Genomic DNA, 26,670 nt, shown 5'->3' on the forward strand with positions numbered 1-26,670 from the left:
CACATTTTCTAACACCTTACACCACTGTGCGCTGCCGCCAGCAGAACTCAAATGTATCTGAAGTTGATTTTTTCGCAATTGACTAAGCAGCAACCCCGAATGCGTCGACGCTCACACAGCCCCAGGAGCTGTTTGCCGGCAAAGTGAGCGTCAGTGGTGTATGACGGCGACGGTGACTGATTGTGGAGCTAACGTTGCCACCGGTGAGCGCTGATGTTGATTGTTTGTAGTGTTACTGCTGCCACGGCGCTGCTGCTGCTCCAGGCGCTCACGGCATTCAGCCAGCCAGCCAACAAGCAAAGCAAACAAACGAGCATTTCGCACGACCCAACAACCACACAACCAGTCGGCCGCACAACCGTTGGGCACTGTTGTTCAGTTGTTTTTCAAACGCTAAACGTGTTGGTTGTATCGAATACGAGTGCGGCATAAAGTGAGTTGAAACAAATTGTTTTAAAGGAAAGAGTTAATCAAATTATTTGAAAAAAAGAAATATTCGATATTGAAGTGGAAGTGCAAATAAAATAAAGGTATTTTTGATAAATATTTAATTTTGTGCAAGAATTAAGCGATAAACCAACACATACAAGCCTAAAAAGCTATCAACACACACATAAAAGTGTTTGTATAAATGTGTGTGTGAATATGTATTTACATACGACTTAAGTGCATGCAAAGGAACGACGGCGTTATGTGTGGTTAAATGTGCAAAAAAAGATAATAATAAAAAAAGAATTAAAAGTTGTTAGTGAAGGTAAACCGGTGAACAAGTTGCTGATGACCGCGCTGCGCAGTGTTTTGTATATTTTTTTCGATTTTCGCGCGCGCTTGCCAATGCTCAGCTGTGCAATAACCTCGACTTTGGTGTGCCGAAATTACCTTAAAGTTTGACAAAACGAGTTATTAAATGTTATTGTCAATATTGAAATCAAAAATTAAATGTGATAATAAAGTAGTATTAATAAAAAAAAAAATAAAATAAGGAAATTTAGTACTGAAAGGAATTGCTAAATTTGAAGTAATTGAAGCTTGATTAAGGTTTAATTGGAGAAAAAATTAAAAAATATATTTTTTTTTTACAATATTTTTTAATATTAGCTTAAAATTACAACAAAAAAATATAAGAAAAAAATTTAAATTTTTTTTTTATTAGAGAAAAAAATAAAAAAAAATGTTGGTTTTATGAACCCAATTTGATATTGATTTTTTTAAATATTAAATATATCAAATTTCAATATTAATAATATACAATATAAAAATAAAGCAGTGAACCAAACTAAAATATAATAGTTCAACTAAATAAAATAAATTTTTTGACGATATATCGAAGGTTGCACATATTAAATTTGTTGAGTTAATTAACTTCATCAAGACCACAAAGTGGTTTAGAAAGAACATTGTAGTGTCAATGGTATTTTAGTACCCAGTGATTCACAAAGGGGCCTCCTAAAGGATTATATGCGTCCTCTGACAACCACTATACCTACCTACCTAATTAAATTAGATTAAAAAGAGTCGATAATAAAATTTTTAAACATAATATAGATTTTTTCGTTTTTTTTTTATATTGTAACAATATTTTTTTTAAACAATAATATCAATAAATTTATAGTTTAGACCAATGAATAAGTGTGTTTTGCATTTTTTTTTTTTTTTATTTGTTAATACCAATGTGATAGAATAATACTAACAAAAATCCTTTAAAATAAAAATAATTGAAAAAAATATATAGTAAAATTTTAATATCAATTTCAATATTATTTTTATTTTTTATTATTAGTTTTTTTGTAAACTTTTGTTACAAAGAATAAGGAAGAAATATAAAAAAATGTATTTAAATTAATTTTAATAGACATTTGCTATTAATTAATATAAAATTATTGCTATAATTCAAAATTAAAATTTAAAATTAAAATTATTTTGATTAAATTAATTTTAAATTAATATTTAAAACTAAAATTATTTTAATTAAAATTTTGTCTGTTTAAATTATTTATTTATTCCATACAGTTTATTAATTTAAAGTTTTAATTGATATAGTTAAAAAATATATATAGTTATAAAAATATGAAGCAAGCAAAAATTTTAAATATAAGAGGAGTATAACTAAAATATAACAACAACAAAAATTATATGTTATAAATTATCAAAATATAATATCATTTCCGACTGCAAAATCTGAAAGTCAAAGGAAATGAAAAACCACTTGTTTTTTTAATTCCAAAAAAAATATGATAATATACCGAGCTACAAAAAATCACCAATGAACACAACAACAATAATTTTTATAGAGTAAATGTGTCAAATAAATTAAGCAAAGTGTAACAGTTTAAAAGATAAGCCCAAAAAAAATAAAAAATAACCGTCAGTGTACGAATAATTGAAAGGGTGTATTGTTGAAATTTGAGTCACTAACGAACGCTGGTGAACTTTTGAAAAACACTACTGTTTGTGTATACATGTGCACACATCCATATATGTATATAAGTTAATATGTATGTACATATATGTACATATATGCTTTTTGATACTCTAGAAATTAAAAAATGCTTGCCCAGAATTCGCAATTAGAAATACAAATGAACTTATAAGCAGTTTTATGGCACATAAATATATATGTATGTGTGTATACTCTTATAGGCACGTCTGCTTTCCGTTATAAAACTCACAAAAACAATAAATAACAAAACCGCCATTAGAAGCTAAGCAAAATTGCTGATAAAAACGTGCAAGTGTGAAAGAAAAAAAAAAGAAAAAAACACATTTCGGAAATTAGTGTGTTGTTGTCATATATATATACTACATATACTATATGTATGTACATTCAATATCAAAGTGTTATGTAGAACAATAAATTCTATATATAAGCGCATATATAAGCTCATATCGTATGTATGCGTGGGTGCTCCAATATCTGCCAATATCATCAATTCAATATCAACTCTTCTCCCAGCCGATCCAAACTGATCAAATATCATAACGATCACAACCTCCACCCGCTATTTCGCCTCAACGACCCAGCACTTCACGCAATCAAGCCAATCAGTGGCGTTGATGATGTCATTAAGTAAAGCAACAACAACTATAAAAATATATATTTGCATGTCTCACGATCGCATGAAGTCATAAGCAACGAAAGGGAATAAATTCGCAACACATTTCTAATAATCAGCCGCTATAAACATACACACATACATATTTACCTGCAGTAACTTCAAAAGCCATCGAGTTGAACTTGTTTATTTTATTCAACGGCAGCTAGGCTATTTTTGTTGTTATTGTTTTAATAGTATACAGCTTCAAATGAAGTGGCTAAAAAACAGAATGAAAAAATACAACTCAAAAGAATAACAAACTAATTTAAAAATGAAAGAAAGCCCGAGCACGAATAAAAGCCAGTTTAAAGACACACACACATACATATATGCACACATATACATTTGAAAGTGTTTGTATGTAAGCGTAACAAAGTGCTGAACTTCGTCAGTCACCGTAACTTAATCTGTCAATGACGTCACTCGTTTCACGCACAACTAAGTGATCATGCCTAAATGCTAAACACACATACTTAGCATCTACATATATACATATATAAATATCTACATATGTATGTATATCTGTATGTTAGTTGAACTTGTTATGAACTGTTTAGAACAATTATTGTCGACCGCATATCGGTGAGCGGGTAATTGCCATTGGCATTGGAAAGGTGCTTGTTCTGACTCAACTATTTAAATGCGATCGTTTGTTGAATGGCGGCACACATACACACAAACATACAGAGATACATATAGTATATTTATCTATCATATCTATATGTATGCGCCTTGTTATTATTGTTTTGCTTTGTGGCGGCATTTTTCCTGCGAACAATTTTCAGCTCGTACCTATTTCGTCTAAAAATAACGCACAACTCATTCAAATGGATTAAGTGAACTGGAAGTGCGCTAGAGCGCCTGTGGGATTAGCGCGTTTGAAATATTTTGTAACTTTCTCATTCAATTAGTCTGTGTTAATTTATGCAAGCTTGATCTCTGTGGAGCTTTTGAATAATTTATGCATTTTTGCGAGTCGATTTTAAGTGTGGGTTTTTGTTGTTTTTGTGAAAGTGGCATGTTAAGAGTTTAGGTTGTCAAGTACGATATACGATGGTAGTGAAGCATCCGGGTGAATTGTAATACATTTATCACTAGAAAATTTCCATGGAATTATTTATTGGTTGAAGAGATTTGTAATTTGTCACTCTATATTTTTCTCAGAGACCGCACATAATTCCATTAGGCCCAACCTTGAAAACTAAAGAGTCAATCTTTTAGAGTGTTCTGACATCTCATTGCATCTACAGTCCTTTTGACACTATCAAAGAACGAATTTAGGTCTGTGATTTCTCACTTCTTGTATTCTAAGGGGAAAGTTATATGATATGGATAAATGGCTTTCGAGATTATTATTGACATTCTCTCAATGAGGTTCCTGAAAAAGAACGTTTAAATTAGGCAATGAAGTTCTCTTAAATAGAGAATAGTACTTTAAAGAAGACCATATGTCATACCTTGGCAGAGAGATCTATAGGACTGAATATAAGGAAGTAAGAGATTAAGTCCTTATCGGCCAGCAGCGATTAGTTACAGCTCTCTACCGTGCTTAGTTTAATTTAGAGAGAGAAGCTTTCTCCTACATTTCAATAACACAAGGGAGACATCGATCTCATCATGAATCAAAAGAGTGAAACACTAATTTAAAATCTTTATATAATTTTAGTTAGCTTTCCTTAGCAATCGAATCATTCGACCTCAAACACTTAATGAACTTAATGAACATACTCTCTTTCCCTCGCAGTTCGGCGCCAGTTGAAAATCCCAAGTGTAACCAGGTCGCTCTCCACCTGGTCCCTTCAATGGAGGCCCCTCCCTCGGCTTCCTCCGACGGGTACTGTATCGAATACTTTCAGAGCTGGAGTGTTTTCGTCCATTCGGACAACATGACCTAGCCATCGTAGCCGCTGTCTTTTTATTCGCTGAACTATGTCAATGTCGTCGTATAACTCATACAGTTCATCGTTCCATCGTTTGCGGTATTCGCCGTTGCCAATGTTCTGAGGACCATAAATCCTACGTAAAATTTTCCTCTCGAAAACTCCTAGTGTCGTCACATCTGATGTTGACATCATCCAAGCTTCTGCACCAAGGACGGGAATGATAAGTGACTTGTAGAATTTGATTTTGGTTTGTCGAGACAGGACTTTACTTTCCAATGGCCTACTCAGTCCAAAGGCATCTGTTGGCAAGAGTGATTCTGGATGGATCGAGGCTGACATTGTTGGTGTTGTTGATACTGGTTCTCAGGTATACGAAATTATCTACGACTTCGAAGTTATGACTGTCAACAGTGACGTGGGAGCTAAGACGCGAATGTGCCGACTGTTTGCTTGATGACAGGAGATATTTCGACTTGTCCTTATTCGCCTCCAGACCCATTCGCTTTGCTTCCTTATCCAGGCAGCAGAACAAATGGCTCGGTTGTTCCTTCTGATGATATCAATATCATCGGCGTACGCCAGCAGATGTACACTCTTATAAAAAAGCTTACATAGAAGATAGCAAATTGCGATTTGGTATTTTAAGATTTTCTTCTCACTTCAACAGAGCCTTGCTGTGAAAGTTAATGTGTATTTATTAATTATATCTGAGTTCTAACCTGAAATGATTTGTAATAGAAAATAATCTCTGTACTGGAAAGTACTCAACTTTGTTTTACCGTTAGCATAAGCTCGAAAACCGTTTCTACTCGAAAATTTCTCTTTTATTGCCTGTTAGTCGCTTTCAAAATCAATGAAACTCGTGTATACCATACAAGCTTCGTCCCAACTACGCGCATTATAGCCAATTAATTTCCGTATACATAGTAATTACTCAGTTTAACAAGAAAATCGCCAGCGTCAGCGGCATTTTAGTCATTCATAGGCCAGCAAGAATGCAGACTGTCTGCCACACATTTGGACGCACACTTTTGCCATAAACCAAGCAAGAGTCGGTGTGTGTGGTATCTCAAATTGTAGATACCAGTTGAATTAGTAATTTATGACACATTTCACTTCATCGCGAAAACGGCGAAGAAGTGAAAAAAGTGATAAAAATGTGCAATTTCCCTGAACCCATTGACTCCTTTCGCTCGCCATCGACAAGCGCTCGGTTGGCACTCTTTCTATTTGGAAATATGGAATTTTATCGCTTCGATCGTGTTTGTGTTTGTATTGGGAAATGAAATTGGTATTGGTTTATTTGACACAGATAACCGTTATAGTGGTACACATTCATTGGAATCTTATCTAACACGCTATCACCTGTTCGTGAGCTTACGAAAGTGTAGGGACTGATAAGGCGCGTGGAGAGTACATACATATAGTTAACTGCATAGGTGTCAGAGCATATTGAATGCTTTTGAACATTAGTCAATATAATGTTTACATTGTTATTGTAAGGTAACGGAAAAATAAAACAAATAATTCGTTAAGTGAAATAGTGTTAAATACAACCCCGTGCACAGTGTTTCGAACAACCGGATCTAAATTATAATCATTACAATTATGTGAAAGCAACTACTGCCGCTTCCATTGTTTACTTAAAAGCTCAAACCCATTATTAAAATTGCACATTCTCCACATTGTATTGCGCATTATTATTGTTTCCTTCTTTCGGGAAAAAGTGCAGTTAAACGTGTCATTAAGCACACAAAAGAAAGAAGGAACGTAAAAATCAAAGTTGGTAAAATCTGTCGATGACTTCAATCGCTTTTCAAAACAAAACCATAAACAACAGCAATAAGCAGAGATTATAAAAATAATAAGATAAAACAACAAAAGCAACACCTTCATTAAGTGTATTTTTTTCAGCTTTTCGCTCACAAACCGACCGCATGTGCAAAGTAAACAAAACAAAACATAAGTGCAGAAAATAAGTATAAAAACCAATAGAGCTTCGAAAACCAGTTAAGAACTAACAGGTGAACCCAACTTTGTGGTAAAATAAAAATAACAACAATAAACTATAAACAGCAAAAATAGGAAGGCGGCAATTAGAAAGGTAAGAACATTCGCAAAATTACATATATCTATCTAGATCTGTAAATCTAACAAAATTTGTCATCAGATACAATAATTTATGTACTATATTTGAGGTTATATTTAATAACTAATACTATGAAAGTAATGAAATCCTCCTCCGAGCTTAACGGACTTCTGGAATTAATGACCGGTCCTGTTAAATATGGAAGAACTTGATTCAGATATTTCTCTAGCCACTAAATAAAAAAATACAACAAAAAACCTGAGTTTCTTATATCTGATGGACCTTTAAATGAGTATATCGTACGGATTATACATATATCTTAAGGTGGTAGATATGTAGGTTTCCTTTATATATGTATGTAAGTAAGCTCTCAAAATTAGGGGCACCGATCTTCATCTAATAACAAATACTGATTTCTCAGACATTATTTATTGTTTCAGTCGAACTAGACTTTACCTATTTATCATGTTTGACTCTTATAAGAAGTATACCTACGAGAAGTGTACTCCGAATTTCTTTCGCAAAATCATTTCCATTGTTTCCAATATATTTGTTTGTAGCCCGACTGATTTGAGAAGCTTTGAACCCGATTATAATGCTGTCGTAATGACTTAAATTTGTAAATGAGATTAGGATAGATAGATAGATTTGTCTATCTTTCAATTTCCTTTGATTTCCCTTCTTCATAGGTTTTTTTAGATAGAGAAAAAATAAACTTAAAGCTGTTGAAGCTTTTGAAAACTCTTAGAAGCGAAGCTTACATTTTAGTAAGCACTTGAAGCTTTCGAAGGCTCGTTGAAGCCATGTTTAAATTTTTTTCTTCTTATCAGCTCTTGAAGCTTTCGAAAGCTCGAAGAACCGAAGCGTTTATCTTTCTTCTTCTAATCAGATTATGTTTTTTCGATCAGTATTATTGTATTGTATAACCTACATATTTGCAATAAATTTCTTAAAAAATTCAACTTTTCTTAAAAAGCGTGTCTCTTTTTAGCTAGGCCTTTCAATTTTATGTAATAACTATATAGTAATAGCAAACTAATAAAGCAAATTCAAACTTGAATACAATTTAATGTGAAAACAATGCTTGGTTAACCTTCAGTGGGGCTATCAAGTTGAAAACACGAATAAGTGTTTGCGGTTATGACATCACTAAAGTGAGCTTCCTTCCTACTCATGGAAAGCTCGCTATAAAGAAACGACCTTATATGCGAATAAGTACAAAAACGTATATATTGATTTCTCATATGTCTGTATATTTAAACGCGTATTTACATGCTCTCAAATGCAAATTACTTTAATTAAAAGTCACGAAATGTGGAAAAAAGGCGTCTTCCAAATACCGCTTGAACGCCAGTGAATCACCTAAAAGCGTTTTTTTGCCTTTTGTACTCCAAATTCGCTTAAATAAATAAATAAATAATATGAGTAAGTAAATATGTAAATTGAAACGTAGTAAATGCACACAAAACACTTTCGTTGCCGCGGCAAATGGGCTTTTGTTGTCGTCCGAAGCGCAAAAAAATTGTGTGACAAAATGTGGCAGTGGCGATTTAGTGCTTAACATATATATTTACATGTATACTTTATATTTAATTGATTTTCCTTTTCTTTTGCGTTTTGCTTTGTTAACTCTTACCGTTCATGGCTTTTTCGTGTCGCATTGTGTGAATTTAATTGACATTGCGATCACAGTTTAAGCCAGAATTGAAACGTACTTTGTCAAAATGTGATCATGTGAATGCGTTCAATTATAATAACATATTTACAGTTGTGGGCATTAGAATGGGATCAGAAAATATTTTGGAATTTTTTTTTTAAACTTTAATTCTTTTTATTTAAAATTAGAAATTTTCAAAAATTTCCAAAAATAGTTTGGAGAGCAATGTACTCATATACATTTTTGTCTACTGTTAATTTTAATTTCCAATTCCTGCGCAATGTTGTCCAACACATTTTAGCACACTATAAGCTTCTTCTTTGCGTTGAATACAAATAATTTTAAAAATAACTAAACTCAAATCTAAATATTTTCGACACTAAACAGTGCTGCTTACGCCTAAATCGCAATGCTTACACTGAGTGTATTTGAAAAATTCCAAAACATGCTCCAACTGATTTACTTAGAATCAATTCTGCACCACTTTTATACGGTATTTCTGTGTATATACGAAAATTATCGCAAAAACCAAATTAATTTTGTATAAAAACATGTGCGGACCCACACATTCTTCTACACACGCATGTGTTTGAAAGGAAATTATTCAAAAAATGTGTTTATTTATGGAACAACGGGTGGTTTTGGGCATTGGGCTCGTTAAAATTCAATTTTTTATTTTCTGATTTTCTTAACACTTCATTGTATTGAGCGAATTTTGACATGTGCACTTGAAGATGTAGTGTAAAGAAAACGAATTTTATTTTTGTAAAAAGCTTTGGATGAAAAAAAAAATAAGTGCGTGGTACTTTAGCAATTAAGTGTTCGATTCATGATAACTCAATTGTAAATGTTACTATGCACATAAAATATTTCTAATATACTTTCATTTTCATATCAATATTGTAGATTTAAATTTGGATTTCAAATCAAATCGTTTAAGCTACAATTTTTAAACAGCTGGCAACCCTATAATTTTTCAAATCTCTCTAAAATGTTTAATAGAAAACTGTTTTTCAAACTGTTTCATAAATCGTTTGTTTTACCATTTTTAATTAATTTTAATTTGCAAAGATCTGGCAACTCTCTTTGGAAATTATTTTAAACGCCAGGCTTATTAATCATCTTAAGATTTGTGGAGTTTTTTTTAAATTTTTTTCGTGTTTTTTGTATTCAAAATTTAAAACAAGTGGCAACCTTTCAATAATTTTGCTTTAAATAATTTCAGTTTTCCATTTAAAATTAAAAAAAATCATTCTGATTTCTTCTGCCTTTCCAATTCATAGATAAATTGGTTAACGGAATTCAGGGGCAAAAGACCAGTTCCATTGGGAAACGATTCGATATATCCAAACTGATACTTATATTTTATAGAATTAGCGTAAGTAGGTGTAGATGGCAAGTATTGTAAAAGAAACCCTTTTGTGTTTGTCACGCTGTTAACGCTTTTCTAGCCTGCAGTTTAGCGCAGAGCAGCTTACAGTCGGATCTGCATATGGAAGGTCCTACTTCGAGAAAGCCGAACTAAAGAGAAATATGGAACAAAATTTTAAGTAGCATGAAAGGGTATCTTTAAGCCTTTCTCTGGCAGGAACGACGAGTATTCGATATACGAGGTGTGTTCAAATATTAACGGAAAACGGGAAAAACCTTAAAAGCTCGTCGTCTAACAAGCATGCAAGAACTCGGAGACAAGGTTATCCCAAAACAAGTAAGAACATTTTATACTCTCGCAATTTATTTAGAGATTTACCTATACTTTCGGTGAAAAATTACCCTTAGGCACTGAGTTCTTCATACATTATACATTATAAAGTTAACGCATCAGAAGTATTCAAAATTGAGATATATGGGAAGTAGGCGTAGTTGTGAACCGATTTTGCCCATATTCCACCAGTTGCCATCAAAATATTATATACCGAATTTCATTGAAATCTGTCGAGTAGTTCTTGAGATATGGTTTTTGACCCATAAGTGGGCGACGCCACGCCTATTTTCCATTTTGTAAAAAAATCTCAGTGCAGCTTCCTTCTGCCATTTCTTATGTAAAATTTAGTGTTTCTGACGTTTCTCATTAGTGAGTTAACCCACTTTTAGGCATTTTCAATCTAACCTTTGTATGGGAGGTGGGCGTGGTTATTATCCTATTTCTTTCATTTTTGGACTGTATGAGGAAACGGCTGAAAGACACAACTGCAGAAAGTTTGGTTTATATAGCTTTATTGGTTTGCGAGTTACATACAAAAAACCTATTTGAGGGCGGGGTCACGCCCACTTTTCCAAAAAAATTACATCCAAATGTGCCCCTCCCTAATACGATCCTATGTTCCAAATTTTATTTTCAAAACTTTATTTATGGCTTAGTTATGACACTTTATAAGTTTTTGGTTTTCGCCATTTTGTGGGCGTGGCAATGGTCCGATGTTGCCCATTTTTGAAAGCAACCTCCTCAGGGTGCCAAGGAATACGTGTTCCAAGTTTCGTTAAGATATCTCAATTTTTACTCAAGTTATCCGTTGCACGGACAGACGGACGGACGGACAGACAGACATTCGAATTTTGACTCGTCTCGTCACCCCGATCATTTTGATATATATAACCCTATACCTAACTCGTTTAGTTTTATGACTTACAAACAACCGTTAGGTGAACAAAACTATAATACTCTCTTTAGCAACTTTTGTTGCGAGAGTATAAAAACTTAAATTTACAAAACGACGTCGGAATGAAAGTTGTAGACCTAAGGTACCTAGGGTATCTTTCAGACATTCGACGGTATTTGATATACGAGTTGTCTTACAAGCATACAAGAACTCGGATACAAAGGTTATCCCAAAAATCCTGTTTGAGAAGTGTTTCAGCGATTGGAAGAGGCGTTAGCATAAGTGCATAATATCTATTTTGAAGAAGAAAAACATTAATATAGCCGAATGAATAAATATTTTTTCAAAACATGAAAATTCCCGATATTTTTTAAATACACCTCTTATTAACGGATCCGCCTTTTTCTGAAAGATATACTATATGTTTTGAAGATAAATAATACACTGATAGTTGTGTTAAATATATATTTATCACTCATAAATTAGATGCTCACATTACACAAACATGTAAACATCGCGTATACATATATGTATAAGAATTGGCGCCCCAACGTACTTGACGCTCACTCCAGCAAGGCCACACAGAATTTTGAACTTTTAACCCAATTGTATGCGGTCTTCGGTGGCAAGTAGTATTGTATTGAAAATTTTACCCCGAAACATGTAGCCAAAACAAACAAACAAAAAAGTGACCATGGAATGTATTTGTTTCTATGTTTTCATTTGTTTACATACATATATATGTATGTATGTGTGTATGTTTGTACTCTTGTATATTTGTTTAATATCGCGTGTGGCTTTCTTTGGCACAAAGCCAAGTAGTTACAGCGAAAACAACAAGAAAAACAGTAGCATTTCAAGCATATTGCCTGACATTTGTCACATTGTGTCGAGTGAATAACAGCAACAACAACAATATGAAGGACTGAAAGTAACGCTTGTCCATAATTTTTGGAAAAAATTTCAGCAACTCATGCAAATTAAGTGTGTGTGTGTGTCTGGCATTTTCATTCAACAGCTTTATTATTAATTTTTGTTGTCATTCTTGGCATTGCTGTTGTAAATAAAAAATGAAATCGCCACCAGTTTTGCACTCCCCATCATCACTGCTATTTATTCACTTGCGCACTTACTTTCAACTGACCACACATTTACTGGCTCGCTAGCTGGTAGCATGCCCCAATTTCTAGTTGCACAAACTGTATGTGCCACACATGGAGCGCAGCGTGATTTTCACCAGGTTGTGCCATTGCATGTCGACTTGTCGTTTTTACTGTATTTACTTTTTGTTGTTATTGTTGTTTATATGTGTGTATAACAACCATCGCCTGTCACCCAACACACTATGAGGTCATCAACGCCATCATAATCACTCATGCATTACTATCATACTGTCGCTGTTATGCCGTGCAATCAAATGCATACTTAAGTATACATATACTATATATATATATATATATACAGAAATACATATGTACATCTACATATAAAGGCATGCACTTACAACTTGCCGCATAGTTGGACAGTAATTTCTTTTCTCCGGCTGTGTGGCACGCGCCATTACAGACGACAATGGCAAATTGCATTCTCAGGCTTGTCATATACATATATTCATATATGATTTACAAATATATATACATACATATGTACATACATGTCCACATAAGAATTTACTGAATGAAGCCTTCCTTTTATGCACTCATACCCATCTACATAAGTCACTTGCTTACTTTTCTTTTCCTTCTTTGTCCACCATAATTGTATGTGGCAGCTTTTACTAGGTTACTAATTCACTTTTCTTTACAACAACAACAACAACAATAAAATTTCAATAGAAATTTTTATATGCACCACTTGGTCGTGGCTACTTCAAGTTGCGTGACAAGTAATTGTTGCCACACTTGTGTGTCGCATATAAATTTATAAATTTGTTTGCGCTTTAGCTCCAACTAACTGTTATTTGCCCAATACTCGTAATAAACACCCCGAAGTCCCTTAGGGCGCAGGTGTGTTCAGTTATATTTGTGTCGCCAGCTGCATTCTTACCGTCCTTTTTTAGGTTAGGGATATTAAAACTAAAACAGTCACTATTAATTCCCTCTAGCTGTACATGCCCTGTAGGAAAAACTCAAATTGAAGAGCTCCGAAATACACGTCTAATATATTGATTATATAACTAGTAATGTTGGGTTTGACATTTTCTGATTTAGATCTTTTACTGAGATTTGGTAAAAGTAAATGTTTTTCATAGTGACGCAACCTCAAAAAAGGCTTGAAATTTTACAGAACAAAGTTTTTTTGTTTAACCATTAGATTTAGATTAGATTAAAATTTTTATGATCGTACTGCGACCTATGGTCTATTATCACAGTTATCTCATTTAACTCCGTAACGTCGCAAGGCAATCAGGAAGGCCAGTATATATAGCTCTCTTTGTCTCAGTTTGTTTCGTGGGATCGCGATAAATTATTTAAACCTTTTCTGGTTGTAACCCACAAGAAACAATTGGGAGTAAAAAATCTCCGCAATTGCAGCCAGTAGTAAAGCAGTAATTCATATAAGTGTTGCCTACATTTGGGCGCTGAGCGTATTCAAGTCGCACCTAGTGCGCTTATCGTAAAGGGTATGCTTCTATAAATATATATGTAATTTAACTCTCTAGAAGTGTGTTGCTTTGCTGTAATTTGTAATTATTCAAAATGTCGGTCAAAGAGCTTTTACACATGAAATATCAGTCCCCATAGTACAATCAACTATGTATATATAAATTCTTTATTTATATTTTTATGTACTATATCCTAAAAAATAAAAAAAAAACACTGGTAAATAAAATACAAGCATGTGAAAGTATATAAGTCATGTTAACAATTACTTAGTTCGGTTATAAATTTATGGTACGAGAAATTGGTTATTTGAAAGTGCCATTATATTGAAGTGACAAAAAAGTGTTACAAGATAAGTGAAGAATTGAGTCCATTTCCAACTTAAACGATATTTCACTTCCCTTAACTAAATCTATATTTTAGAACTTTAAACGGGAGAGGATACTTTACTTTGAACTAAGAAAGCTTTCGTTGAGAGAACTTCAGAATAGTAAAAATTGCCGTAAAAATCCTTCATAAGCCTTTTGTATTCGATTCGCCAAACTTTAGGGAGTTGCGAATCGAAGATTGTGAAGTACGATTAGCTAACTCTCAATCTATATCAGCTGTACAAACAATTGTTTTCACTACTTAAAAAATAAAAATAAATCGCAGTAAGCTAATAATAGTCCAACTTTACTCTTTCTATTATTATATCCATTAATATTAAAGTTAACTATTTTCCCACTTAAAATATAGGTTAATAACCGGCAACTCAGTGACCACGACAACTGCTGAGCTAATAAACAAACAAAAGGCGCCACTTTCCACTTACATATGTATCTAAAAAAATATTTATTACCGTTATTAATGCAAACATTGCCGCTCACAAGGGTCACTCTTCCGCTCTGTCGCTGTTGCATATTCGAATCGATTGCCCTGTGGCATGCAACAGCGACACATTGTGGGCGTGCGTGACTGCCTAACTGATTGACTACCGCATTTGCCCCATTCTTTGGCATTATTTGATATGAATTTAATTGCCAACCACAACAAAAGCCGAGAGCAATTAGCACTCAGCTGAAATCTATTCTCGTCATTTTGTTGTGTGTGTGCGTGTGTGCCTCTGTATGAGTGAAGTGCATTAAATGAAATTGGATTAAAAGTTTCAGCGGGCGTTGTTTGATTTAGTTTTTATGGCGATAGGAATTGTTGAGTTAATTGATGGTTTAACTTAATTTTGTCTAAATTTGAATTTAGGTTTTAATTAATTTTTAAATAAAATTATCTATTAACAATTTGTTTCTGTTAAATTATTGTTTTAATTAATATTCACATTAAATTTAAATAATAGTTTTTAAACTAATTTTTATCTTAATTTTTTAATTTTAAAATTAGTTTTAATTTTAGTTTTAATTTAAATTTTAGTTTTAATTTTAATTTTAATTTTAATTTTAATTTTAATTTTAATTTTAATTTTAATTTTAATTTTAATTTTAATTTTAATTTTAATTTTAATTTTAATTTTAATTTTAATTTTAATTTTAATTTTAATTTTAATTTTAATTTCAATTTTAATTTTAATTTTCATTTTCATTTTAATCTTATTTATATTTTTATATAATTTATTTTTTTTATTTTAATTTTTTTTATTATTGTTTTCTTTACTTATTAACATTATTTTGTTTTCCTTATTTGCTTCGCGGCCCTTTTCTATTTTTACTCCAAACTTGTGCGCTACAATTGCAGGTCAACCGCTTGTAAATATGTACGCGAGTATCAAAAAAGACTCCACTCGAAAATAGCTTTCATCCGAACGCTCGAAAACATGCCGTGACAGCCAGCTTGTGCAATAACACCGTTATGTGGGCATATATGTAAGTGCCTTGGCTCTTCAACTCATCATCGCTTTGCGCGCGTCGCGACGCGTAGGTGCGTCTGAACGCCTGTCAGTCTGGTTTGCTGTCTGTTTTGCCGGCCTGTTGCTGTCGATTAGTCACCCGATGCCCCGGGCAAGTCGCTTTTTGTTTTATCTTTGTTTTTCACTACTGCCGCTGTTGATCGTTTTTCCTCTGTTTTTCTTTCAATTTACTGTGAATAAGAAACTTCAGCGCCCTTTAATTTGATTTTCATCAACTAATGAGTTGCTGCAGCAAAGTGGTTGCACACAACACACATACATATATATATAACATATATTATCGTTCATATGCACACTCAGGAAGATGCGCTGTGCATCTGTGTTGCTTCGCAGTCTTTCTAGATTGCCTATTTTAATTGCTTCTTGTTGTCGAGCAATGGGTGACTCACTCAATAGAAAATGCCGTGAGCACAGATCGCTTGTGGGTATATATGTATATATGTATGTTTTTGAATATTGCAACATTTTGATTGATTTGTTCATCGCACAGTGTGCCATTTTTATACAAGGAAAGTTATTAGTAAAAAATTAACTCTAAAAATTAAAAGGGATTTTTTTATTAGAAAATTATTTTATTTGACAATTATAACCTAAGCTAGTATTTTAAAATTGTGCATTTAGTCTATGAAATACGTATCTATGTTTCAAATATATTTAATTTTAAACCAAAAAGGTAGTATTGGATTTTTTTCAACAATTTCTTTATTTATTTTTTTTTAAATAGCTGGCAACCCTCCTCAAAAATATCTTAGAATTGCAATTTTTATTTAATATTTTTATTTTGTTGCTCAATACAATAATATTTTTGTGACACCATTAAATATTTTTTAAAGATGGCAACTCTTGTAATTTTTTTTATTTATTTCAAGTCGTCCTCAGCCTCTTTTGCACACTTAATGTGAACATTAATATTTTTGAAATTGAAATTCTTAAACAGCTGGCAACCTCCCGTAACACATATTTTCAACTCAAAATATGCTTATAAAAATATCTCAAAATTTTAATCTTGCTTTAATCTTTTTATTTTGCTGTTCATATTATTGCATTTTTTTCCGATATTTTATGATGCCATTAAATATGTTTTAAAGATGGCAACCCTTAAAAAATGTTTTTAAATTTAAGTTATCTTCAACCTCACTTTTACACAAACAATGTAATAATGAATTTTTTGGAATTACAATTTTTCAACAGGTGGCAACCTCAAAAATTTTCAATTCTAAAGATTCTCAAATCTTATAAACCAATCAATATTTTAATAGCACCCCACGTACATATAGTATATAGAACGCAAATAAATTCAGACATCATAATATTCAAAATCCGACACATGTTTTCCATGCTTCACTCGCATTAGTTAGGATTTATCACAACGTTTGCTAACGCTTGAGTTAACCAGAAAACTATAAATAAAATAAAATTGCAACACTATTGTTGTTGTTTTCGGCGCATTTTTTTATGTACTTCCAATTTATGTTTGCTTTGGGCAGACATAAGCGTCTTTGTGTTGTTAGACTGATATGAGATGATTGCGAAATAACGACGAAACAGATGTGCCACCCGCACTCAGTGACGAAATTGTGAATGAAAATGTGTCAGAAACTGAAGCAGACACACACAGATGAGTATAAAAAACAGCGAAAATTTTCGAGACTGCAATAAAAAAGTCGTTCAAGTACCTATATACATATATATTGCCAGATTGCAAAAGCTTGTGATAAAATTATACAATTAGTACAAAAATAAAATTTGTATGCCAGAATGTTTAAGGCAGCCGTGGCGTATACGCAATGACTGCGTACAGTTCACTTCCTCAATAAATTTGCGCCGTTTCCAATGACAGTTTTACTGCCTTCGCTGGACCCAAAAACTGCGCCGTGTTTATTTTTAGTTTTTCATTTCGGATATTTGAACTATATACAGACACAAGTATGAATTTATTTTGCATTTTTTATTTGCATATTCGCAAATTCACGGAGCTTAAGTGTTTTTGTTTTGAACGGAAATAATTACACAGCTGATTTGCACAATGCAAATGGGTTGCTGAAATTTCTGTTTTTAAGTATTAAAACGTTTTTACGTTTAAAACATTTCAAATTTATATTCAAATTTAATGCATTTATATTTCGTATTCATCGAACGATCAAACTGGTGTGATGTGTATTCAACTCAAGCACTCGTCATAATATTTTTTATTTGAAACTGACATATCTGTCAAACACTTGGGCTATCCATTTTGGTTACTATTATATTGAATGAATAAAATTTCATACCAACCTTAAATCAGTAATGTTAACCACATTCGGCTAGGAGAGGTATTCACGAATAACACTATAATATGCTGTTAGAAAATATGCCGTATCTTAACAAAGGATAATTATTATTACACTCGCTGATCCGATATGCTTTTCATGTTTCCTAAAATAAAAAAAACGAAATTTTGAAACGAAAATCGGCAACGTTTATATACAGAATGACATCAATTTTAAAAGCTGGCAACAGTTTGCAAAATGTAGGTAAACAATAATAAGAAATACCCCAAAAAAGTTAAAAAAAAAAATTTTAAGTTAAAAATATTTTAATTAAAGTTGCCAATCGGGTTTTTTTTAAATAAGTCAGAAAATTTAAATTAAGATACAGTTAAAGCTCATTATTCGCGCTTCCTTTATTTGCGTTTTCACTATTCGCGGATTAAAAAAATGAGACCCAATTTCTTTATTCGCGACTAAAAATTTTTTTATTCGCGGATCTAATAAGCACATACATAATAATAAAATTTTTCCAATTGGTATCCACCCAATATTCTTGTCGAATGGACTAATAAAAAAGTAAAATAGATCTTATTACAAGAAAATTTTGGTAATATTTCCATATAGAAGGGGCTCACATGGAACTGAACACAACCTATTGAAGAAGAGGCTTCAACAAGCACTGGAAACGTGACATTCAATTTGAAAAATCTTAGTGAAGGTATAAGAATGGCAAATGAGCTCTGCGATTTCTTTATGAATATTGATCCGTCTATGGAACGAAGTCGAATTTTTAAGAAACAAATTGCTAATGCGACTGCTGTGTATCAGTCTGAATTGAAGGAGCTTTTGAAAACTGCTAAGCAAGAAAAAATTACAAAATTCTTCAAACCATTGCCTAAGCCTTAAGATAATTAGTTGAAATGTTCAAAAACTTCAATGAAATCATTTTTATATACCTATTTGCCTTTTTTTGTCACCTAGGAACATATCCCTTATCACCCCATATAAATTACCATCCCGTATTCACGGTTTCTGTATTCGCGGTATATTTATGGAACATATACCCCGCGAATAAAGAGCTTTTACTGTATTTAATTTAGTATGCAGGGAGAAAGGTTAAAGAAATAAGAAAATATTCCAATGGAAAATATTTTTGTGGAAAAATGTCTTATTTGAATATTTAATAATTTATAGAAATATTTTAATTAAGATCCATAGGTTTATGGCACTGTGGTGATAACAAAAAAATACTAGATTATAGTATTGGAAATTCAATAATTATTACTCTCATTATTGAAATTAAAATATAAATTTTTATCAAAATGTAATCTCCAATATTTTGAATAACATTTTTGTAACCGTTTTTATACAAAAAAAAAAAAACTTAAATTTACAAAAGAAAGGAAACAAAGTTGTAGGCCTAATAAAATTAAAAATGTTTTTGATATTAAATTTTTAAGGGTAGGACAATTCTAATACAATGAAATACCAACATCAATAAGAGTATTAGTGGAACGTTGCCTATATTTGGGCGAAGCTGTAATAATGAGAAATATAGACTTATAGCTACATATGTATAGGTAGATATTTATACAAATACTTCAAGAAAATATCAGCAAATGACGAAAAATTGTTGGTGTAAATTGAAAAATCCGTTAAAGCTTCTTGGAAAAAATAATTAATCGGATTGCGAAATTTGTAGCACACAAATATTACATTGAGAAAAATGTGAACAGACTTTCGGACAGCTTAAGCACTCAATACCTATATTTTTTGGAAAACGTTGCATATAATTAGGCGTTTTTTATAATAACGATAAAAAAGCAATATGACTAAGAAGACTAAGATATACTGGTTTTGGTATATGGGTAAAAAAACTGCTACCATCAACATAAGAGGAAGTCGCTTAATATTATAACGATTAACTACAAAACTGACAGAAAAAAATTAATCAGATTTATACAAATTAATATCACATACCGATGCTTTCAATTTAATTACTCACAATGCCATAAGTCATAAAGTAATCACAATTGGCGCCCCACACAAGCCCATAAAAGGCGACATAAAACGCATTTCGCATTTGAACAATTGACATTGACGCCTGATTTACAGTCGCCAAAATGCTAAACACTTTGACAGGCGTCGACATTTAGTGACTGCTGCTCTTTATGACTGTCAGAATAATGAATTGAAGAGCACATATACAAATGAACATCTATACAATAGAGAGTAGTAGGTCAGTATTGCAGCATGCCATTAAAACACTTCTCATACAGTTTTGCTACTTGTGGCGAAAACAATTTTTTTTCTGGTTCTTCTGGTTTTATTTTTTTCTTTATTTCTTTTCATCATATTCACTTTTGCGGCAATTGGCTTGTTATTTTATTCATGGCGTTTTCTTCGCTTTGTTTACTTTCTATTGAATGACGCAATTCCATAACTTACACATGATTGCATTTCTATTTCCATGACTAGGAGAACTCATCACTATTTCTGCGCAAAAGTACATAGATATATATGTATATTATTATATTTATTAATGTATCCTTGTATTCGTAAGAGCACCACAAGCTCAATTTTTATGGCATTCAATTATGATGTGCGCTTATTTTAGTTGTTGTTGCTGCTGTCGAGTTGTCTTCATTCATTCTCTGTCAGCTCGTTAATTTACTTGTGAATTTAATGAAATCAAAATCAATTTTCTGCTTCGCATATTTTAAATTATTTTATTTACAAAAACAAAAAAACTCAAAGTGTATCTATCAATTACACTTACATTCTTACATGAGTTTGACTTGTTTGCACTTTTGCAAAAAAAATCAATAAAAATAATATTTATGAACATTAAAATCTATTCCATAAAACTCACATGAACTTTTGCACTTTTTGAATAAATTTTTAGGTAAGTATGATTTACAAGAGACGAAGCCGTAAATGAAAATCGTGAGAGGTAAAAGGGTTGTATAGTATTACAGTCTCAAATTTGATTACCTTTTGTGAAATCTTTTATGAAATATCTTAAATTATGCATTCGAGTTTAAAGGATTTTTTGCTCGAAGTTCGAAATTTTTAATAAAGTTAAGCCATACCCTTCAAATCTCACTAATATACTGAACTTTGAAGTCGGCTTCTCCAACTCTTGTTCTTCTTCCGTATGTGTGTATGATTCTTGAGATTTTCTTATGAAACTCAATGACGAGTTGACGAGCCTTTTTGTTGTAGAATAGCGTAGGTTTTCAAAATCCAGCCATTCCAAGATAATCATATAGAGGTTTCTGCAATATTTGTTATGGTGACTATATGTAATTGGAGACTTATAAAGTGTTATTTTTGCTTGTCGGAAGAGGACTATACTTCTCTTGAGGCAATGCTCCTGAAACCTTCTGTTGTTCCAATCAATTCTAACGTAGCGTGACTTCAAATCATACTGGTTTTTTAGGGTCATTGAGGTAAACGATCAAGTTCATGTGCTCTCAGAGATCAAGAGTCTATTTGTATTGCTAGCTGTGCTCTCTTTACTGAATATAGGAGTAGGTATTTCGATCGGTAGGCTGTAATATATCTTTCGGAATTTTTTGTTATATCAGCGCCCAAAATGACATAAATCTCTATACCTGGAGGCACCCTTCTCGTTAAGGTGAGCATTTTCTCAGAGTATTTTGATCTGAATGTTTGTTAAGAAAGCACGAGAAATTTCGATATGGTTTTTTTTTGAGTTATGAGTTTCGTGGCGTGGATAATAGACGTTTCAAGCAAAGAGTTCCAAACATATGTAGGTTGCCTATGAGATCATGAATTTCTGGAATTACCAATTAAAATTTAAATAAAATAATTAAAAATTATCGAAAGCGTATCAGACGCATTTTAATATGTATTTAATACAATTCTAAATAAATTTGAAATGTAAAATTTCAAGGTTATTCCCCAATCACTGCTTCCCTTTAGCTGTTATTTACAATTCAATTGCTGTTGTTTATTGTTTTTTTGCCGAAAAGCTTAGTGCCTTTGATTATTTAATTTAATATTTATTATTAAGCATGAGGCATACTTCCAAATATTCGCAGCAATTTTAGATTTCCTCTGAATGAATTCAACAGTCATACAGCAAGATATATGAAATTTTTGGTACTTAGTATGTACATATATATTTTTTCAAGAGATTAGCACTAACTAATTCTGTATGAAAAATATACATATATCCAACTCGAAGGCGCCGTTGAAACGAGGTTATCGCACTTCGACAATTGCCTTCATCTCAATTCAAGTCAAATTGCCTCGTTGCTGCCCCAACACCTTTCTTCTGCCCCCACTTGCCAACCAAACGGCAAACAGGAAAGCAGCACTTCCGCTCCAGCTCTCGATTATTTTCTTCCCTTTGTTTTTGTTGTTTTTGCAAACTCAAATGGGCGTTAAGCAATTCAAACGTTCGCCAACTTACCGCACCGACTGTATGTGCAGCGCACTTAGAAGCGACGCGGCGTTGGTAGGCTGGTAGCTTGTTGGTGTAAAGTCAATTTCGCTTGTGGTTTTCGCTCGCCATTTGTGGGCGCACTCAGGTAAAATGGAAAATCTATGCAACAAAAGGTGAAACTTTGCGCTTTTCTGTTCGCGCTTGTTATGCAGCATTTTGTGGCAATAACCTTTGCCAAGTGGCAAACACCAACTAGCAGTGTGGTAATGAGTGGGTTGTGCTTTGTTGTTTTTACTGCTATTGCTGTCAGCGGATGCGGTTACTGTTGATGGTTGATAGATAGCTTTGTGGTGTGATTCAGTTAGTGTTTGGTGTTTACTGTTTGCTCTTGTTTTTGTTGTTGTATGGGAAGCGACGGCTGTTGGCCTTAATGGTTGGGTTTCTGAGGAAGCAATTATATGGGAATACGTTGTGTCTGTTGCGTTTAAATTTTATAATTTTTTAATTAGGTGGCAACTCTATATCTCTAACAATTTATTTTTATGCTTCAAAAAGACATTAAAAAGTGACGATTTTGGTAGTAAGATATTTAATTTTTTTAAATAAAGTGGCAACCCTAATATTAAAAAAATATATATTTAAAAGATTTATCTGTATTTTTAATTTAATATGCTTTAGTAAACACTTTTTTCGTAAACATAATAATTTTTTTTAAAGGTGGCAAGCTTGTTAAGCTTTAATAAGGCGTTAGTAGTACAAAACATATCTCCAAAGAGCAAATCACTTTTTAAATAATTTTCATATTTTTTTATTATATGGTAAGCATAGCATACAGCGTAGTGGTTTCTAGACGCAATTTTTTAAATAATCTGATCTAATTGTTAAATATGTATAGTAATCAATCCTAAGGCCTTTGTACTTTTTGCTATAAAAACATGTAGTGAAGCACTCTTTCTTTTAGTTCCAATAATTACTAAATTTCCTTATGGTAATCCAACAATTACCATACGCCTACGGGTATAAATGAGTTTATAATTCCACATATAGTACATATCAACGGCCATTATAGTTTCAATAACCTTGTGCTAAATACACTACATTCATTACATCCATACATACATATGTATACAGTTGTATGAATAGGCATGAAAATATATTTATTTATTTTTATAATGCTTATCCGCAGCTTTAAAACAAAGAAAAGAAAAAAATATTGAAAACAAACTTATCAGCATGAAGTGTAAGCGCAAAGGCAATTTGCAATTTGTATATGGGCAATTTGAACCGTGTTATTATTAATGTGATGAGGATACATATACATACATATATATAAATTGATTTATATTGTTGTGCATATATTTTTGTTATTTTTTCAGAATTATTTCAAATATAGATATTATTTGTTTTCAAAGTATGTGTTTTCAGAACTCATTTATATGATTGAAAGTTTATTAATACACGAATTATGTTTTTTTTCTAATCCTTCACATTGCGTCAACTTCAGTTATTAAAGACGACACTTGCTTCACTGATGCTTGTTTTTCGTGTTAATCTTCTCTGATTAAATCAAACTATAAACATTTTTTCTAAACACAAATTTACTCCAGCATCATCTAACGGATATTAAGGGCAGGGTAGGGTTTTCACTTTCGAAAAATCGAATTTTCTTTTGTTTTAACTTATTGTTTAACATTTCAAGAATATGTCCTCAAAATTTTAATCTGATCTTAGCAATATTCTTGAAGTTATTGTTTAATTAGTATCGGGACCTTTAAAAACTACTTTTTCGAAGTCCGTGTTCACAGCCTTTTGAAAACTACTCTACCGATTCCTTTCAAACTTTGAACACATTTTCTTCATGTAAAATACCTCCCCCCTACGTTTAGTAAAAACCTTTTTTTAACATTAAGGGTGTTTCCCACCCTGAAAATGGCGGAAATTTTAGTCAAAAATAATAGTTCACACTTTAGATGGCCGCCAAAAATTTTTAAATTAAAAAAAATAATCAGGGAAGATTTGTTTAAAATTTAACTAAACTTTTATGGTTTTTCATTTTCGGATAATTTCCGGCCGAGTTACAGTGAACACCGCAAATTGTCCTAGGGGAAGCTCTGTCACGGGCTAATGGTTTAATATTTTTGCATGCATGCAAAACTATTCTCAATAATGTATAGAAGGTTTGAATACAACAGGAAATTTTGCTCAATCGATATTTCAGATAAAAAATCACAAAAAAAGTGTTTTTTAGTACGCTAAAACCCAACCCCTCTCTTAACTTCAAAGGGAAACAACATACTTCCAAACTATTTGCTAGCAAATTCGTTTCAAGGTTTCCTGCTGCAAGGTTGTAATTATTGTCGGAGGCTTTATCAGCATATATATATATATTTACAACGAAACTGTTAAAATACTTCCATTTTCATTCAATTTAAGTTAAAGGCATATGTATTTGGATCAAAGAGCTTCGAATAAAATATATAAATAATTAGCCACAGAAAGGAACATATTGTTTTAAACAAAAATACTTTCCACAACGCAATGATTGGGTCCAAAACTATCCTAACCATGTTATTGGAAAAACAAAAATCTTTAGAAGAAAACTCTGTTAATTTGCTTGCTTATAACTATATAATGCCAGTCTTTATTGGGTAATTACCCTACTTAATTAGCATATACCTTGTAAACTTAAAATACTTCGGCGTTCGGCGTATTAACATAATTGAAGGCTACAAGCAACTTGCTTTCATATCTACACTCAAAACAAACCTACAAAGTTGTAACCAATAATTTATGGAAACGAGTTAGTTGACTAATGAGTCACAAATAAAGAAAATATACATTATTTTCAAAAATAATAAAAAATACTAAATCAGAAAACGAAAAGAAAAAAAAAGATTCAAGAAATAGTTAAAGCAAACTGAACAACAAAATTGTAAAGACTTCATATACAGGTTAATTACTAACAAAATATGCTTACTAGTGATGAATGAAGTTATTAAAAAAATTTGGTAAATCAAAAATGAAAAGAAAACCGAAAAACGTGTGTAAATGCCGACAAGTTGTGTTATTGAACTTGACCTTGAGAAGAATTTTCACGGCGCCTTTGCATTTACTCATTCTCAATCAACAAAATAATTGGTATTTGAAGGGTTAACTGATGATTTATTGCTGTTATTACGTATAGAATATGTGAGGATGATAAAATAATGAAAGCGTATTGCTTTTTATAAAATTATAAATATTTTTCATTTTAAAATGTATAATATATACTAAATATTACAACAGCGATATCTCATTTATTTATATTTCAATATTAATTCATTTCTTACTATTACGTATACAACTTGACTTTAAAGCGCGGGGCATTCTATATATGGAGGTACACTTATTTACATATAAGTATGTACTCCTAACACTTTTGCTTTCCATTTTTGATAACCACCGCATAGCTTGAATTTGCCTATAACGAAGCTTGTTATGGCGGAAGTGCCATTACATACTATATATAGGTTTATTGGTTTATATGAGTAGCAGTAGTAAAGTCGTTATAGTTAGTCATAATTTTAATATTTATTTTTTAATATTGCGTAAGAAATATACATAGTTGCTTTTAGAATGAGTCAGAGTGTATTAACATAATCGTTTGCGATTATACCAGTTGTTTATTCGAAAGTAACGAAGAGACTGGTATAACTAAAAGTTGATAGATCTACGAATCGATACTATCCAAGGCTTATCGAGTCAAATATACTGACTTAAATATGTTACATACCAGTTTTTTCGAAGCTGAGAAGACCGACCATTCAATACGTTAAAGTTTCGAAGAACATCTAAAATATAAAGATCAAATATTTGAGAAAAAAGTTTAAATAATAAACCAATAAATATTACAGCAAATATAAGAAAAACAGCATAATTTACAGAGAATTGGGGAAAGCATTGAGACAACTCACTGGAAAGTGGACAGTGTCAGTAATTTCCTTAGTAGACAAAGTCAATTGTGCTTGGAGCATACGATATACACACCTTCATACAAGTTCTTCGCTATATAGTAGGTTGCTAGTAACATTTTGTATTTAATTATCGATTTCCTTTACGGTCGAGTAGTCAATAAGTCAAAAAGGCAGCTGGCAATTACAGAATTAGGAAAATGGCAATTCGATTCAACTAAAGTGCAGGA

The 26,670-nt window shown here is 32.1% G+C and overlaps 1 protein-coding gene across 6 annotated transcripts in view; it reads left to right on the forward strand.

The window, feature by feature from the left end:
* Nucleotides 1–302: 302 nt before the first annotated feature.
* LOC105211721 (uncharacterized) overlaps nt 303–26,670 on the forward strand; it is a 43,385-nt gene continuing 17,017 nt past the window's right edge. For 4 of the 6 annotated variants that reach the window (XM_054230954.1, XM_054230957.1, XM_054230958.1 and 1 more), the window contains exons 1-2: nt 376–530; nt 6,893–7,082. The gene's annotated coding sequence lies outside the window, so the exon portion shown is untranslated. Of the gene's footprint in view, nt 531–6,892; nt 7,083–26,670 lie in introns of all 6 variants that reach the window. The other 2 variants (XM_054230955.1, XM_054230956.1) reach the window with 2 other exon arrangements.

This window comes from Zeugodacus cucurbitae, chromosome 5, assembly GCF_028554725.1.
Source record: "Zeugodacus cucurbitae isolate PBARC_wt_2022May chromosome 5, idZeuCucr1.2, whole genome shotgun sequence".
NCBI classification, from domain to species: Eukaryota; Metazoa; Arthropoda; class Insecta; order Diptera; family Tephritidae; genus Zeugodacus; species Zeugodacus cucurbitae.